The sequence below is a fragment of the Sinohyriopsis cumingii genome, chromosome 1 (assembly GCF_028554795.1).
Source record: "Sinohyriopsis cumingii isolate HCF-2022 chromosome 1, ASM2855479v2, whole genome shotgun sequence".
Lineage (NCBI taxonomy): Eukaryota > Metazoa > Mollusca > Bivalvia > Unionida > Unionidae > Sinohyriopsis > Sinohyriopsis cumingii.
Window position 1 is genome coordinate 91,536,148 of NC_142961.1, and position 16,486 is coordinate 91,552,633.

A 16,486-nucleotide genomic window follows, 5' to 3' on the forward strand; every position below is an offset into this window, starting at 1 on the left:
TGCTGGACCTATTGCATTTAATTTGTAATTTTTTCTTCGATATCCGACCATCGTATAGGAATCCATCGTTATAATACAAATTTAAGGATTCCTGTTTATGTCAATTCCCGAACCAATTTAAAGAATGGAGTGGGGTTTGAGGCGTGAAATAAAATCACGGTAGATTTTTTTAATATAAAAGAGAATCATGTATTGTGTAACCTTGTGTGAGAATATTAGGATGGGATATGAGCGACATAAGTATGCTATGAAAAAGTACGAGAAATAAGGCCACTTGAAAACGCATTAAAAAAAAAACGCGTTCAAAAACATTGGAATGTAAGATTTTCTGAGGTAGATCCAGGTTTCTGTCTGCTTCTGTTGAATTTCCTGGTAAATGGCAATAATGGAAAAGACCATTTTAAATTAACCTTGGATTCAGAAGGGTCCACTGTCACTTCCGAGTACATTAATAACTGATGAGACAACATGAAATTCAAGATTTCTCAGAGATTAAAAAGAAAATTGAATAGTATTGATTCCACAGTGCCATACTTTAAAAGCTAATTTATTTTGCCTGAAAGCGGGAATCACTCAATTTCGTTTCATACATATAGACAAAAACTCATTTATTTTCGGTGTACATTGCAAACATAATGAATTAATAAAGACAATAAATAAGACGAAACATGAAATGGAAGGTTAGATTCATATTTAATTCATGTGTAGTCAATGAAATAAATTCAGACAAAACATTTTCTCACATTAACGCAATCTGCATGTTATTACTTGCATTATGGAAACTGCATAATATGGACTAGACGATGGCCAATGAGACCGTATATACGTTGTAGTAAGACTTTTAAAACAAAGAGAAATTCCCTAACAATAGAAGAAAATAATTATCAATCTCAATTACATCGCAACCATTACATATTAAATAGTTTCTGCTGTGAGAAAACTACATCAATAATACAAAGCTGACATTCATTTTTTTTTACAAGTATTATCTTTCCATCTACCAAGGTTTTGTTTTAACCCGGCCAAGCAAAAGTTTTTGATAATGACATGTAAACCAGTCCAAGCTAACATGTTATCGATATTGCCGGACGATTTAAAAAAAATTGTAGCTTCCATGGCTTGATGGTTCGTCTACTTCAGAACCATATCAGTTCCAAAATCTTGATGCAGATTGACTACAGACTGCTTTACTGTTCTTAGGCAGTTTCCTTCCATTGATTCTGAATTGAAATGTTCGAAGCCAGAGTTTGATGTCCGGATTATCAAACGTACTATTTTCACACACAAAAACCCAAGGAAAACGACAGGTTATTCTCAGGTAGTACATGTCATTATTCTCCACAAAACAAATTAATTGATTTTGGCAAGTGTACAGCAGTCTTCATAGCCATTCTAGAATTTACATAATAGCAGCAGAATAAAACATTCTACGCAGTGTAAACACACACACACACACACACACACACACAAAGTAATTATTATGCATTACGTTCTTGGATACAACGTTTGCTCTCATGAGTTTAAATTCCAAAGGTTTTGTTATAACGTTTTTTTTTTGTTACATTTTATTTGTGACACATGACATATCCAACCCAGAAAAACAATGGCAGTCAGTGCTAACAATTTTTTTTATAAAAAATCCGATGGTTGAAATCAGCCGCTTTTGAGAATTAACAGACGTTTAAAAAGAAAATGTATCTTCATCCTGTCTAAACATCCATTACAGAAACCAGCCAGAACCTGTTTGCTGAGTAACGGAACTGTTCTATCAGACATTGCAACCTGTACAATGATGCGTGGCTGAGTAACGGAACTGTTCTATCAGACATTGCAACCTGTACAATGATGCGTGGCTGAGTAATGGACTTAAGGCTAATATATGTACACAACAAGTTACCATATTGTTGTAATCTGGTGAGTGTTCGCCGAATACGAGATACATTTGTGGTGTTATAAGCAATAAAGGGATCAAACTTGGTCAATGACGCCGTCCTGCAGTTACGTGGAAAGCTTACACCCTAAACACATCTTTAAAATGCTAAGTAATATATATCTCTGATATTTTTCAGCAATAACAAGATTTTCAAAGTAGCTGCACGTTAGACATACTGTATGTCAGCTTTCCACCGTTTTCATCTGGGACAAACTGGGTATCATTAGAAGTCTTTTGGTGAAATCCCCATGTCATAATGAGCATCCATTCAGGGGGAGTAGTGACAACAAGATTTTAAGACAGTAATCATGGCAGCTATATTGGATGCTAGACTGGTACCATTTTCATTTAGGACTAGCTAGGTATCATAAGAAGTATGTTGGTGAAAACAACGCTGATATAGCTATCCATCTGGGGAGGAGATGAGATAACAATAATTTCAAGATATGACTTTCCATCCAGAAGCAGCAAAAACAAGATTTTCAAGATGGTTGCTGTAGCGGCCATACATGTCAGATCGGCACCATTTTCTATTTATCGCCATCCAGACACCACAAGAAGTCCTTTAGTGAAACCCCATTATGATATGACCATCCATTCAGGAGAAATAGCGATAAGAAGAATTTTAAAGTGACCTCTGTGATGGCTGTAATGACTATCAGATCATAATAAGACGTCTTTTAGTCAAAGTTCCATGCTAATATGACATTCCAGTCAGGTGGAGTAGCATTAACAATCTTTGCAAGATGGTTGCTATGTCGGCCATACTGGACGAAAGATCGACACCATTTTTATATAAGACCAGCTAGATATCATGAGAAGCAGTTTAGAGAAAACTGAAATCCCCATGCTGATAGGGCTATATATTCAGAAGGAGTAGCGATAGCAAGATTGTTATAAAAAAAACTGCTGTGGCAGCCATAATAAATTTCTGAGCAGCATCATTTTCATATTGTCCAATACTCTGTGTGTGTGTGTGTGTGTGTGTGTGTGTGTGTGTGTGTACAGTGTAAAGACAATCCTCCGACTAGTTTATGTGGAGTAGCGAAAACAAACTTGTGCTTACGGACGGACGAACGTAGGACGATGTTCGACGTACGGACTAAGGACAATATAACTTCCCATAAGCTCTTCTGATCTATGACCAGTAGAGCTAAAAGAACATTTTTCAAAAAGATCTATCGGTTTGTTTGTTAATTACTCGTGGTAACACTAGCTGAAGAAGAGAAGAACACACACACACAAATTGTATAAAAAGAATAACTGGAAGAACATGTACCCAATATACCTACAATTTGTCGAACAGGGTCAATTAATTAAAAATTAAGCCAATTTACCAACTCGACTGTGACAATTCTCGCTATAGCCATAGTAACACATAATTACACAACCTCTGCGACCTTGACCTGTATTACCTTAACGACTCCATTGCCCTACTAAAATGTTACAAATCTGACAACAGCCCGCAATTCAGGTCTTAACAAGTTAACCTGAAAAAAATCAGCCCGTTACCTTCACCCCAAGATGTGCAATATACATTTAATGGTAAATTTATTTTGATGCATAGACACATGATAAAAGAATTTCGGAAGATGAATAAGATGTACCATCTTGATCATGTCCTTTGACCAATTGACTTACAAAACAATAACTGTGTTTATCCCTTAAGTCAGCGCTGTCCAAGCCGCGGCCCACGGGCTGATTTTAAATGGCCCGCCAGAGTTCGAGCAGCTATATAGTCGATGCTTTTCAGTTTTGTGCTGCGGCCCTCGGCTTCAAGAAAAACATTTTTCAGTTGCCCATGGTGTCAAAAAGGTTGGACAGCACTGCCTTAAGGTAAGCATATTAGCCTAATCTGAAACCAACTCATCCGTGGCAATAAAACAGAGCACTTTCTGATACCAAATCATTAACTAATGTCCACCCACCAAAATTTAAACAGTTGTTCCCTGTGACCTCAATGATTGAATTCCTTGTTAAGTCAGGTCAGTCTCAAAGAGATAATTCCCACACCAACCCAGTAACATTTGTGAGCAAGGTCTGGTGACGTTATGATCAAAACGTGAGACTTTTCCCTGTACAAAAACAAATTTTACAAAACGTTTACACCAGCAGGCCAAAAGGACGGACATCGTGACCTCTATGTTTCGACTTTTGGAACATTCGTCGAAGGTGAGGCAAAATGAAAATAGTTATAAAAATTCAGTGGCATTAAGATAGAGAGAGAGAGACAGACAGACAGACAGACAGAGAGGCAGAGACAGGCAGATAGACAGAGAGGCAGAGACAGACAGACCGACTGACTGGCTGGGTGTTTCTTTACGTCCCATTTTCCTTCAAATTGGGTTTAACAAGAATTAGAATAAACTTGACAGTACTGATTCACATCCCATGAATCATGCGTCATTGTGCTTTGAAATTTAACGATCAAGATATATGAAAGAAAATACCAGATCCAGCTCTGTTCGATTGGCCGTTATTATGTAGTTTGTGGCATAAATAGGATACGGTGACTGGTATAAAACATCAATTTTAAAGGGGAAGATTCATTTATATCATTATCAAACGTATCCAGTTGCATTCTTTTATGATGCAATGAATACAGTTTAATATTAGATGAAAGATCTGAGAACAATAAAACTTTATATTAAATAAGGTTTCTTAAGAAATACTCCGACAAAACATACAGTATCAATCAATGCAAATGAACTGACGCTTGTGGGAAAGCGGTGTACTCCGTTTGTGAGAGATCAGACCACTAATTCATTTCCCATATAACTTAATGTTAATATATTTAAAAAATTTAATTTCTTCAGTAGGTTGGCATATAAAACACACGTGCTTCCATTCATTACATTTAGAGAATTGTTTTTCAGCCTTTAAAAACATGTGTTTCACAGCATTTCGTTCCATCTCGTACATTTAAACATTACACTGTCTGGTCCGCACCTAATAACATAGCCACGCACCAAGAGTTCGTATACTATTTCGTCAGTGGAAAATTAAATACAGGATATTAAAATGAAAGTAAACATTTTGTTGTCAACTATAGTGAATACGTTGAAGTTTATGAAATGTATAATGGAAAAAATATAAATCCATGTACATGCCAGTGGGTGCATTTCAATATTTAGTATTCTATATTTTATTCCTTCATAGGTAGACTGGTTGTATGTTTGTAAAATAATTAGTGGTCCGATAATGCTGAGCCGCATTTTACGCATATTAGGGACAGACCATTTCATTTTCGGCGGGGCGGGTGGTGCTGGCTTTTTCATTACAAATAGAAATTTTTACATCAAGAAAGTTGGGTTTTTCATTAATATTATGAATTTAGTAAGCTCTCTTTCTACAAATCAGAGCAAGAATACTTTTTCAATGCTACTTGGGGCAGGATTTTTTTAAATTCAATTATTCCTTCGGTGGCGCTATACAGTTTCGTATTTTGCATAGGGTTAGGATTTTAAAGAAAAAGAATTTCCCCGGCTTTCCTCACTGGTTATACTGGCTATTTAAAAAAAGACCTTGTATATCTTAGGTATAATTAAAAGAACCTTTAATTCCCTTTATTTTAATGTATGATTGATGGGTGTACTATGGGTTATAGAGTATACAGCTTGGCCTTACTTCAAATGTGCACCTTTCAAAAAAGTGCTAGCTCTACTTGGTCATTTTCACTTCCTGAACTTCAGAGGTAAATTGTATAAAAAAAGAGCCGATAACTTTTTTACGTTTTATATATTTGGTAATTTATTCATTGCACTTTCAGAAGCTGGTATTGTCTAGTCTGTCAAAATTCATTTTCCCTATATTAATAGCTGCTATGTATAGTGTACTTTAGACTAATTCAGGCTGATTTTTTAACACAAGGGAACAGTCATTTTAGTTAGCAGTGTGCTTAAATCATGTAAAATTTCCAAAAGTACAATATCCAAAGAAATATCGTCCACATTGCATTACTGTAGCATATAGGTATGCCAACATTCTCTCCATTGTGCATGTTCTAAATGCAAACTACTTCACCTTACATATGTCACTCTCTCTAAAGTACATATTAATTGGTGAGCGTATTCCACCATCCTCCGTCCGTAATTACATTCTTGGTCCCTTAAAAAATGAAAAGGTAAGACTGAAAGCAAAGTGTACATACCCACATAAATCTTCTTGCCTCATACTAGTTCTATGGTAATGCATCAAATACAGAACCGCTCCGGTGGCTTAGTGGTTAGAACGTCCGTCTCGGATGCGAGAGGTTGTGGGTTCGATCCCCGGCCGAGTCACACCAAAGTCTTACAAAAATGGTACTAACAGCTGCCTCCCTAGGCGCTCAGCATTAAGAGTTAGTGTTAGGACTGGTCGGCCTGGTGTCAGGATAATGTGACTAGGTTGGACATCATGCTACATGTCTGCGGCATGATGCCACAGTGCTAGACATCACAATAAACTGCCACACTGCAAACATCGTAGCGATATGACTGAAAAAAATGTTAAAGCTACGTTAAAAATACAAGTCATACCCACACACACACACACACACGCGCGCGCATCAAATATAGCATCCAGCATTACTCGAATTGTGTTGAAGTTTAGATCTTCCGACACAAAATCTGAAGAACAGCATTACTAAACAAAACTACATGTTCATTCCTGCTTTCAGAAAAGAAATAAATTAGTGCAAAAGGTGCACCAACTAACAGAACGTTGTGCACGCATTTTGATGACTATCATAGCAATACCTTACATACCGTATATACTCGTTTATAAGATGAGTCCAACTGTAAACTGCACCGACCCAGATCTGATGTTGCATAATGTACTGGCAGATCTGGTTCTGTGTAGTTTAGTTTGTTAGAAGTAATCAGTAGAACAAACAGCATATACCCTTGTTGTGACACTTAGATCAGTAATGTGTTTTGGTGTTTAGAAGGAAACAAAAACAAAGAAGATGGGCTTGTGTGAGAGAGAGAGAGAGTGAGAGAGATTTTTAACGTAGCTTTAACAATTTTCCAGTCATGTCGCTACGATGTCTGCAGTGTGGCAGTTTATACTGATTGTCTAGCACTAGGGCATCATGTTCCACCTAGTCACATTATCCTGACACAATGCCGACCAGTCCTAACACTAATTTAATGCTAAGCGCCAAGCGAGGCAGATGCTACTACCTTTTTTGTAAGTCTTTGGAAAGACCCGGCCAGGATTCGAACCACGGTAAGCCTTAAATGGACACTAAGACGTCATCCTGACTTAAGTTCAGTTGACTTCTAAAAATGAATCCTTTTTTTCTCCTTCATAATAACCAAGGTCACCCGCACACAAATTAAAAGAGGAACCAACTTTCTGATCACGGCTCCAAAACACGTTTCAGACCAACACAACGACTTACAACGTTGGAACCTCGAGAAAAGGTGTGCGTTCTGTGCAACAGTCAAGGGTACGTTCATTTACCTTACATGGACACTTTCCTTCTGTTTGATTTAATTTAAACGCATGACCAATATAAGCAACTGCCTAAATTCTGTATACCTCTCCTAGACTGATCAAATCTCCCAGCTGATAAAGACTATAAAATACAACGTATGTTGCCACCAGTAGGCGCACTTAATGGAATTAACAAAATTAACATAAATCAGAATGAAGATAACACTCACAGACTTCAGACTGGATATATCTGAAAGCATGGTCGTCATTATCAGCACACTTAAAGTACTAGACGACAGTGATGTGAGTAATGTAACAGATGGTGGAAGAAAGTCGGTCGTCACCATGTCTTCAACCATGAACCCTCGCTTACAAAGCTAGTTCTCTACAACCGTGCTATAGAGACCACTGCAGAAATGGCTATCGAATTATTACCATATCCTGTACCTAGTTAGGTACACAAACCAGATTTGTTTAAATCCACGTATATTTATATCAATATGGTGAGGCGCGAATTCCGGTGGATGTACCGATTTTATAAAAACATGGTATAATTGCATTACAAAACCCTCCATCATTAGCAATTACCGTTAACAGCTCAGAACTGGAGCTTTCAGAGATTACTGTAAAATGCGGCGTTTTTGCGATTGGAGCGAATTTCAGCGCAACATGGCATGTCAAATTTGAAGCTGAAGGTTATTTAAATGTCAGCTAAAAGGCCATTAGGACTGGTAACATATTTAGCTGCAGCTGTGCATATTAAGGTTGCAAAGCCGCTGTCAACCAAGGCTGAAATTATACAAAGTCTGTCTATCATTTACAGTGTAAACTTGGAATATTTGTCTTAAATAATACACCAGGTTTCACTCATATTAAAAAAAGGTGAAATAATTATGGTACAAAGTCTGAAAATCCAGTATAGCAATATTTGGTGTTCGTTAGCATTGCAATATTTGCCGTTCAATAGCACTGTAACCCTTGATGTTCATTAGCACTGCAAAACTTGGTGTTCATTATGTAATGTATATTTAATTTAATTGTTTATTTGTTAGATTTGAAAAACAAATATTATTTCATTACATGCTATTGTAATGTAACACTGTATACTGGACTTGACTTTGTCCAAAATTGAGTTCATTTCTGCTTGACCTGATTGATATTTTTATTTCATTTCTTTGATTTATGTCAGGAACTAATACATAGCTAAATTATTCTCTTGTATGAGCTTAATATCAGGATTATTATTCAGGTAAACAAGGAGTAAATATGTTGATTTGGATCCAGGTTTTGGAGATTCCTAAGTGAATTTTACAGGTTATTGTGTTGTAAGTAAACAAGGCTCATTAGATAATTCCAGAAGGTTATTTGCAATGTTATTTTCCATTAGGTAATTGTTGTTTTCGGAATATGCTAATTGTGGCCTGAGGTCAAGTAAAGAACAATATAATCTTTTGATCATGAGGATTTAGTCAGTCGTGCTTTAACATCTAGCACCTTCAAGCCGTACTGTGTTGTGACCAGTTTGGGCTGAATTTTATTGTCTTCAAATTATTGAATTCAAGCGATTTTCTCTCTGGAAATACAAAAGTGCCTTGATAAAATTCTTGGATAAAGATATTAACTGGAATTTATCCTGAATTCAAACCATGAATAATATTTCTGTGATTCCACAAGAGGCTACTGACACATCAGCACTTCATAAGCTTTAAAAGGCACGTTCTCGCCAACAGGACTTTTACTGAATTTTATTCAGGGCTTTAAATTACTAGGACTTGTGTCTGATCTAATTCTTGGATTATTTGGGGATTTAAATCGCAATACCGTAAGTTCTATTTTCTCATTTTCACTTTGTATTCTAGGGAAATAAATTATTTGTTCAATTTTACAAAGTTTGTTCTCCACTCTTTTCTGTTACTTATTTCAAGAGCATAGCCTCGTAACAATTAGCACTGCAAAACATGGTGTTTATTAGTACTGCAACCCTTGGTGTTCATTAGCACTGAAACACTGGGTGTTCATTAATACTGCAACAGTTGGTGTTCATTAACACTGCAACACTTGGTGTTCATTATCATTGCAATACTTGTTGTTCGTTAGCACTGTAACACTTGATGTTTATTAGCACTGAAACACTTGGTGTTCATTAGCACTGCAACACTTAATGTTCATTAGCACTACAACACTTAATGTTCATTAGCACTACAACACTTAATGTTCGTTATCATTACAACACTTGATGTTCATTAGCACTGAAACAGCTGGCATTTATTAGCACTGCAATACTTGGCTTGCTTTATCATTACTTGAAAGTAATAAAACGCTAATTTTATTTTGATACGTATGCCTAACCAACGATGACAGTTTATTATCGATAATCATAATGGTAACGTATATGTCATTAAGAAAGTCAAAGCTTAATGGGAAATGGTCATTTTCCACAAAATTCCTTCAAATTCAATAAAAGTATTTTTAAAAATTCCAAAACTGCAATCATCCTGCATTATCATTTCTTTCAGCCGCGGTCTATACTCAACATACAACATACAAGTTATGATTAATGAACTAAGAAATGACTAAACTTTTACACACACGTGATAGGTTTTGACTATTGAACTAAGCAATGACTAATAAACCCATAGTTTTACACACTTCTTTTAGTATCCTACACATTAGTGTTATTCCTACAGAAGAATATTGAGTTGTCCGAATATGGAAATCAATAATCCATCATTCTTGGCTGCTGTTAAATAATTAAAACCAATTAAAACTAAACTTGTTGTTGAATAACAATACAGACGATTCTTTCCGCGATAAATATATATACGAATTTTAATAGCAAAGACGACATGGCTGAAAAGCACTCGCAATTTATGACATGAAAAAGCTAGACTTATCAAAACTATGCCACTTTTGTACAGTCTGCAAGAAAAACAATATCACAGCCAGGTTGGACTGCAAGGGGTGTTCAGGCTGGATTGCACGCTTTATAACGTGATTTTGGTCTCGCCATATAATCTGACAATTGCAACTCTCTCAGTTGGACGCCATTTTTGTGCCAGAATCCATCAAACATCTAAGTGCACCATAATCATTTCCCAAAATGCATTTATTCTCATTATGGATACGATCTCTCATAGCTGTCATAATGTTGGCAAATATTCAACTACAAGGCTTGAACAATGTCATAACTGGAATCGTGGTTTTCAATAATAAAATTTTTTAAAAAATACCGACATTAACCACTCTGCATGTCCAATAGATCGTCTGGTAGAAAACAAAATTAAATAACGTATGGCTCGTCTGCTTAAAAGCGTTTTAAAATTAAAGATCTAGACGTTAATTGTTACATGCATCTGTCAGCGCATTCCTCGTGTTCTGGGACCAATAAAGGACTCAGTACTAATGATAAGGAAGATTGGGAACCAGTCAAAAAATGGTTGAAGATAAAACAGTATAGTTTTCTCTGCACAGAAGTTATCATCAACGATGTGTCTACGCTGATAAATATAAGTTTGATCACGAACATTCAGAAATGTAAAGTTACTGAATTATCATTATCATTGTAGTTGCATAGGTTTACTATGGGAACTGAACTAGTACTTTTAGAAGCCCTACAGTGATTACACGTAATCATGTACAATTACTTTTACTATAAATGCAAAAAGATGCTTCTATTGTGGATAACAAGTAAAATGAATACCTATTACAAACCTCAGAGGGACTTTCGGTGGATATTAAACACGCTTTCAGATATGGCCACTGTTGCCTTGAAAGGAGAGGGGATGCAGTGTGTAGAGTGTGTAGATTTGTCTATGATAGGCGGAGTGTTTTGCACACTCATACCCCACACACACACACACACACTCACAAAGACACATACATACATACATACATACATACATACATACATACATACATACATACGTACATACATATACCTTAGTGAATGTTTGCAACTTCATATTTTATATTTGAATCGGATTATGTCTACCTTATTTTAATTCTAAAGTATGTGTTCTAGTTCAATTTTAGATAATTTCAAATCACCCTTTAAATGTATACACGCACACATAGATGGTCACCTTGACCTTTGCTCATTTATTGCACAATATGACAAGGCAGATACTATTTTTTAGTCTTATACTGAATAGAGCTAAACGTTGATGGACAAAAAGGTAACTTGATCTGACAGATTTCTTTTAACATATTCTCTGATTTCATGAAATGGAGCTCAAATACTTAAATGTTGCTTGAAATGCGCCATTTTTATTCTTGGTTTATAAGAACTTGCAATATAATTTAATGTTAATGTTATCTCTGACGAGCACATCTATGCGCACTGTGTACTTATGCCTTCTACTACTATTCATAGGTCAGTCAAGTAAATCAAGGGTGGATATAGGACTGACGGTATTAATGACATGGAAGAATGGGAACCAGCCAGGAAATGGCTTAAGATAAAACAGCAGAGTTTATGTGTGTTTGGTGGCCAGCATTAGCTGATAATGAAAGAAAGATTTTAGTAAAAACAAACTTTTGAGTTCCTATCCTTCTTGCAAACGAGGAAAGCAGAGGTATTGACATTGTTTTAATGATGGAGTTTTAAACCTTTTACAGGCTTCAGCTTGGAAAACTCTTTATTGAAAGTAGCAACTGACTCTCTGGTGCTGAAATGAAGCACGTGTTTCAAGCTCATGAAAATCCAGAAAACGAAGCCGCTTAATTGGTTTTCCCTGCATATAAACTGTCTTGAAGGATTTGTTTATACTGATAAATATAGGTTGGATCGAAAGCATTCAGAAAACTGAAGCTCTTGGATGTTCAATGTCATGATGTTTGCATAGGTTTACTAATGGAACTTAATTAGTACCGCAAGTCCTGAAATGTCATGAGTATTATCAACAAGAATATGTTGAACCGCAATTGATTAATGGACAGTTAGAAAATGTCCACCTTTCCTACAAGTAAATCGTTCTATCGAACCTTTTTGCTCACTGTGTACATCGATTTTCACTGCTGGAGGGAAACACCATATTCGTCCTCCAACAGTTACATTACAAATCGCTTACAGAAATAGCCGTAATAAATGCAAATGCTCTGCTAATAGTGGTAGAGATTAGCTGATGTGGTGGACATACTGAATGTCAACTTGTCACCCATGTTCGTTTAGAACCAATAAGACTTTTGATGGAAACTCTGCATGGCATTCCGTTTCGGATAAGCAACGACAAAAATATTGATTTTCAAGACAGATGCCATGGTGGCCACATTCAGCATCAGACTGGCATCACTTCTATTTAGTACGTATTAGAGATCATCAAAAGGTCTTTGGTGAAGGTACAAAATTAATATGTCCAGCCATCAAGGAGAAATAGTGATAACAAGATTTTCAAGACAAACACTGGCAAGTGTACTGAATTTCTGAATGGCACCAATAGGACCATCTAAACGTCATAAAAGTTGTTAAGTACAAACCATGATAGGGAATAACAAGGCTTTTAAGATGGTCATTATGGGGACCATATTGGACATTCGATCGGTACTATTTTCATTTAGTACCAACTACGCATCATCAAGAGTTTTCTGAAGTAAATTCCATGGCAATATTACATTTTCTTTCAGGAAGAGTAGCGATAACATGATTTCGTCATGGTCAATATGGTGGCCACACTGGACATCAGATCGACCCCATTTTCGTTTAGGACCAAGTAGATCGACCCCATTTTCGTTTAGGACCAAGTAGACATTTTAAGGTGTCTTTTAGCGAAAACCTCTTGTTGATATGACTATCGATTCAGGAAAAGTATGATAATAAGATTCAAAATATTCAATGTGGCTGCCATATTATTGGATTTCCGAGCGGCACCCTTTTCATTTATGATCAACTACTACTACTAAACTATGTGATGAATGTGTGAAAAATCTTCATGGCCGTCCTCCAGGTAGTTTAGGAGGAGTAACGATAAAAACGTTTGCTAAAGGACCGACGAACGGACGACGAGCAAAAGACCAACCCCATAACTCGTCCTGCCTATGACAAGTAAAACTAGAAATGTTATAAGCAGATTTGAAGAATGCACAACACCAATAATTGTACTATAATTTGATGTAAAACTAAACTACAACCCACTGTTTCTTACATTACCAAACCCGGACTCTTAATTGACTGCTTTACTACTTTATTATTGGCTTTAAATAGGGATATAGATAACAGACGGTAATTAATTTGTGTTTATCCAAATTGAGGCTCACCTAGCCATGTAATTATGCATATGCCTGTGCTTGTTGACAGTCTTAAATGTCAAGAACAATAAGATCAATATTCTGGCTAACTGTCGCAACAAATTATAAAAACTTGTATACAAAAAAAGTAAAATTACGTTGATAACAAATATCATTTAATATTATTTCCCATCAATGCGCAAAAAAAAAACAACGATGTTTTCAACAACTTTACAGCCATGCATTATATTTATTTCGCTTTTTTATAATCAAAGACCAGACGAAATTTAAAGCAATTAAGGAATGTCTGATGAAAAAAGTACCTCAACTTTTTGAAACGTATTTAGTCCGAAGTGTTCATGATAATGCACTATGTTCAATGTGTACACGATACGAGGAACTGATACAATCCTGGCCGAAACGAATTTCCAGGATTCCAAGATGTCCGTTTCTTTAAACTGATGAGTAATGAAGCTATCTCCAATATTCTCGATAAACTCCAAAATATCAAATTTGGAGACAGAAAAAACTTATGTTTTTATGCTTGACGCAACGTAACTAAAAACTAACTGTAAGTGAAGAAATATTTTATTTATCATGGCCTTTGACCTTGAATATAATAACATGGAAGAAGACGAAAGAACATTTTTCAGACAATCTCAAGATTTAATCATACAAAAACTAATTCTGATTAAATTTATTCGCATTTTTTATACATAAAAACAGGGTTACATGATTAAACGTGCTGTATTATCATGCTCTGTGTGTGTGATTTGGATTATTAACGCAGCTTTAACAATTGTGCAGTCACATCGCTGCGATGTCTGCAGTGTGGCAGTTTATAGTGATGTGAATCACTGAGACATCATACCGCAGACATGTAGCATCATGTCCCACCCAGTCATTATCCCGACACCAGGCCGACCAGTCAAAAACACTAACCTTTTAATGCTGAACGTCAAGCTGCAAGTACCATTTGTATAAGTCTTCCGTACGTATCGGCAGGGGGTTAGAACCCACGACCTCCCGCATCCGAGGCGGAGGCTCTAACCATTTAGGCCACCGGAGCGAATGCTTATGAGCCATTAAAACTAAAAAAGGTCTTAAGTTAGATATCATGCTTACAAGTCTTTGTAACTAAAAACCTAAGGTCTTTAGTTAGATATCATGCTTACAAGCCTTTATAACTAAAAACCTAAGGTCTTTAGTTAGATACCATGCTTATAAGCCTTTATAACTAAAAACCTATGGTCTTTAGTTAGATATCATGCTTACAAGCCTTTATAACTAAAAACCTAAGTCGAGACCATTGACCTAAACATTAGTGAAAGTGGCGGTCAATCTGGATGTCTAAGGGGCGCCATTTGCATATAGGAACAATTAGATGCTGAAGGAGTTCTTTCAGTGAACATTATGTATCGATAATGTTAAGGAATAAGATTTTCAAGATGGCTTCTGTGGCAGCCATATTTGATATCAGAGCAGCACTATTTTATTCAGGACTAAGAAGACTTGCGATGAATGGTTTGTCAAGTTTTAATGGCAATCAGCCGAATAGATTAGTACGACCGTAGAAAGGCCATGGCAAACACTATTCCAGCTTATGACCAATAAAGCTAATAAAATGGCGGTTAGAAAAGGAAAAGAGCTGTTAACGTTAAGCACAGATGTTTTACTATAGTATAACTAATGTTTAGTTGTTTTTTTTTCTTCAAATACCACCTGACTGTACAAAATCCTCGATCAGACTCACAAGTGAATTTCTATTTAATAAAACATGTGCAATGGTCCTTTCCCCATATACCGCTATTTATAAAAGGAAAATGCAACAAAAAACCGACTGGTTGACGCAAATCGCACATTTCTATCCAAAATATAATCAGCATTCTTCATTTAACATCTAGGATGTAAAAAACAAAAAACAAAAGCGGTTTTTGTCTAATAAAAGAATATAAAGAAAATAGTGGATTAAGACCACACGAGTTAATTTACTCATGAATTAAGAAGAGAATGATGTCTGAGAAAAGGATAGATGGATAGTGCCTAAAAAGACGCGTGCTGACATGATCTCATATAACAAATTGTACTTACTATATACTGCTTATGATGAATTTTCAATTCACTGTTACACAAATTTGCAGGCAACCACCTTTCAGCGAACTAATATCTACGCTATGGTCTCGTAATGTATGTTGCTGATGGACCGAAACAGTTTACACCACGACCAACAATCTGGAACAAAACAGAAAGGAGAAATACTGCTTCCAAATAGTGTACGCTATAAAGAAAAACGAATATATTAATTTGAAAGAGGACATGACTGATATAATATATTGTTTGTCCGCATGCCATCAAACATACGTTGCAATAATTAAAAAAATAATGACTTTAAAACAATTTTTTTTAAATAAATGATGTTCTTCAATAATTTGACCAAAAGTCCATATACTGTTGAACAAGTGATAAGAGAGTTATACGTAAAATGACATATCAAAGAAAAATATTTAAAATCGAGACATTAAAATGCATGGGCCATATATACCCACAACACAGTTTTTGGAGATTTTGATTCAGGATTAATATTTCATCGAAGATCTCAATACATATTCACACAAAACTGTTTCTAAAGAATTTGTATTGAAAAAATAAAGTATAAATTTATAAACATGTTATTAGCAAAACCTTTTTTGTGCGGAAATTCGCTCTTGGTCTGTCTGTAATATCAACTGATCCATACTGCAAAATAATTACACCCTCAAGGCAATTAAGAACGAAAATATATTTCTTAATTACTTCGCTTAAGTAAAAAGTCTACACCATAGTGATACACCCAGCGTTTTCCATTGCTTTTGGTGAACATTTTATAGCGCCGCGGCTAAATATAGTTAACACCAATAATGAACAGTCCAATTG

General features: G+C 35.8%; 1 protein-coding gene across 4 annotated transcripts in view; it reads right to left on the reverse strand.

The window, feature by feature from the left end:
* The window catches only part of LOC149807336 (uncharacterized), a 295,678-nt gene that overhangs the window by 254,592 nt on the left and 24,600 nt on the right, over nucleotides 1-16,486 (reverse strand). For all 4 annotated transcript variants that reach the window (XM_089965473.1, XM_089965490.1, XM_089965468.1 and 1 more), the window contains exon 2: nucleotides 15,665-15,805. The gene's annotated coding sequence lies outside the window, so the exon portion shown is untranslated. The remainder of the gene's footprint in view (nucleotides 1-15,664; nucleotides 15,806-16,486) is intronic.